Raw genomic sequence first — 3,418 nt, 5'->3', positions numbered from 1 at the left:
AATAGATTGCTCATTCCTTTGGTTTGGACCTCTATACCTTCCTGTATCCCAATGACTCTTAAGTTTGGTCTCTTTATGGTATCCCATATTTCTTGGATGTTCTGCTCATGGTTTCTTAACAGTCTTGCTGAGCTGTCTATGTTCTTTTCAAGTTGAAATACTGTGTCTTCATTGTCTGATGTTCTATCTTCTAAGTGTTCTACTCTGCTGGTAGTATTCTCCATTGAGTTTTTAAGTTGGTTTATTGCTTCCTGCATTTCTAGGATTTCTGTTTGTTTTTTATAACCTCTATCTCCCTGTATAGTTGATCTTTTGCTTCTTGGATTTGTTTATGTAATTCATTGTCGAAGTGATCTTTCATTGTCTGATTTTGCTGTCTAATGTCTTCCTTGAGACTCCAGATCATCTGAAGCATGTATATCCTGAATTCTTTATCTGACATTCCATCTGCTGCAGCTATTACCTCTTCTAAAGTTGAGTTGACCTGCATTTCTTGTGGTCCTTTCTTTCCTTGTCTTTTCATACTGCTCGCGTTTCTTTCTGCTTGGTGAAACTGTTGTGTTTTTGAAATTTTCCCCCTATATATTTATACTGCTCTTGTATAGTTGAAAAGTCTCCCTTGCAGGGGCGGGCGGCGGCTGTGCTCCTCCTCCAATTGGGGTGATCTGTCTACCACACTGACGGGCCACTGGGCCTGTTCTTCCGGTCGGTCGCAGGTCTGCCTACCTTGCGGGCACGGGCAGCGGCTCTTCTCTGCCCCTACTCCAATTGGGGTGACTGTCTGCCACGCCGGCAGGCTGCTGGGCCTGTTCCGCTGATCGGTCGCAGGTCTGCCTACCTTGCCGGCGCGGGTGGTGGCTCTGCTCTGCCCCTACTCCAATTGGGGTGACATAACTACCACGCCGGCGGGTCGCTGGACCTGTTCCGGGCACGGGCCTAGTATTCCCTTTAAAATATAACAAATAGATAAACTCACTAGTTTAAGATATGTTTAAACTTTGGTAACCCTGAACTATTCATCTGGTATAGTTAAATATCAAGGTAAATTGTTCATTGATTGCTTCAGTTATAATGATTCTAAAGCAGCTGTTATTTACCTGGGCAACAGTCCTCAAATTAAAATAATTCTCTGAATCAGCTTTGGGCTCCATGCTGTTAGTCCTTATGTTTTACAGATAGGTTGTAATGGCTCCAAAAATACCACTGTGGACCATGGAGTAAATAACCATTTTAAAAACATAATTATATGCTGTGTTTCCATTACAGTCAGAGATACAATGATCAGGTAAATAATTAAAAGTGACAGAACTGAAACCAAACAAAGTGACTCCCAATGAAACAAAAGGTACTTTTATGCCACCTCTCAGTCAATATGCACATGTATAAAGAGTGCTTTTTCTTAGCCCCAAAAGAAAGACTTATCTAGGACTAAATAATGGCATAGCTCTCCTCTATCTTCCAAATTGAAGATTTTCACCTAGAAGAGAGTAAAATACAAGTTACTGTGCCAATCCTAAATACACTCTTCAACATAAAGGATTTCCTTAATTTTTCATGACTTTTACTATTACATCAGATTTTAAAACCAGACACAGAAAGACTATGTAGGGGGCTGGGATTGGGGGAGAAGCATAGGACCTGCTGACCTACACTTCTACTGGGTCTTTGAATTCTATTCATATGAAAAATAAATGGGTTGCTGGAGTTTGGGTTCTGCAGGGTCAGTGACAGGCCATACCTATCCCTCCTGCTGATTACAGCTAAAGACTCTGACAAAAACATGAGGGGTAGGGGGGGAGTCTACCTGAGGACTGTGAAAATAAGCAAGCTCAGGTGGACTTGAGGGGAATGGTGAGTTTCCAGAGGGTAGAGTGTTGTTTTGTTTTGTTTTGATTTGATTTGTTCTTTTCCTTTCTGATGGTAGGTCCCAGTTTCTGAGAAGTGTGGCTTATCTGCTACTAAAATTCCAATAAAAACATGTCTTTCTGGCCAGAGAAGGACATGTTGACTCTATAGGGGGAAGTGAGTGGGAGAAATTGCAGAGGGCAAAAAACTAGAGAAAATCGTTCTCTAATTCTGTATATGAACCCTAGGCTCAGTCTACATCTGAGCCAAGAATGAAAGGAACAGACACAAACCAATGATGCAAAGGTTTTGAGAATTTGCTGGAGATAGGAACCACCAGCATAAATCTCAGACTAGCTCTTGAACCATGCATGTGCTAGACAGACCCAAAGCAGCATTGAAACCACTGCTCACAGAGGATGGACAGAACTTGATAGTAAAAGCCTAATCGGGCTAATTGTCTGCTAAAATTACAAAAGGACTTGGAACCAACCCAATATAACATTGATAATATTTAGGGTACAATTTGAAATTATTTAACTGAAGAAACAGGGAAAAATGACTAAGTCTCAAAAGGAAAATAATAAACAGATGCCAATTCAAAAATGACCTAGACGTTATAACTATCAAACAAAGACTTTAAAGGATCTATTACAACTGTTTTCCATGAGATAAAGGAAAATAGAGACAGAATTTCTCAAAGGAGACATAGAAACTTTTTAAAAGAGCCAATTAGAAACTTTAGAACTGAAAAATACAATATCCAAAATTTAAAAACAAAATCTCATTGGATAGGTTCTATAGCACGATGAAGATAACAAAGAAAACAGTGAATAAAGAAGACAGATTGATAGAAATTATCCACATTGAAGAACTGAAATAGAAGGGATTGAAAAAAATTAACAGCCAGATGCGATGGCACATGCCTGTAATCCCAGCAACTCTGCAGTGGCAGGAAGATAGCAAGTTCAAAGCCATCCTCAGCAACTGAGCAAGGCCCTAAGCAATTTAGTAGGACCCTGTCTCAAAAAAAATTTTTTTTAAGGGCTGGGGATATAGCTTAGTAGTAAAGCATACTTAGGTTCAATCCTTAGTACCAAAAAGAAAAAGATAAACAAAGACTCCAGAACTTTAAGACAATATCAGAAGGTGACTTAAAAAAAAAATCACTAGAACTAGGGGCTGGGGTTGTAGCTCAGTGGTAGAGTGCTTGCCTAGCATGTGTGAGGCACTGGGTTCAATCCTCAGCACCACATAAATAAAACAAATGCCTTGTGTCCATCTACAACTACAACAACAAAAAAATTACTAGAACTAATAAGTAAATTTAGCAAAGTTCCATTTTCAAAATTAATATACAAACATCACTAGCCATGGTGGCACATGCCTATAATCCAAGCTACTTGGGAGGCTGAGGCCAGAAGATCAAAAGCCAGCCTCAGCAATTTAATATGACCCTGTATCAAAATAAAATAAAACAGGCTGGAGATGTAGCTATTGGTAGAGTTTGCCTACCATGTGTGAGGCACTGGGTTCAATCCCCATTACCTCACAGACAAATTATATATATATA

The sequence above is a fragment of the Marmota marmota genome, unplaced genomic scaffold (genome assembly GCF_001458135.2).
Source record: "Marmota marmota marmota unplaced genomic scaffold, marMar, whole genome shotgun sequence".
NCBI lineage: Eukaryota > Metazoa > Chordata > Mammalia > Rodentia > Sciuridae > Marmota > Marmota marmota.
Note: the sequence above shows the minus strand (reverse complement) of the source record.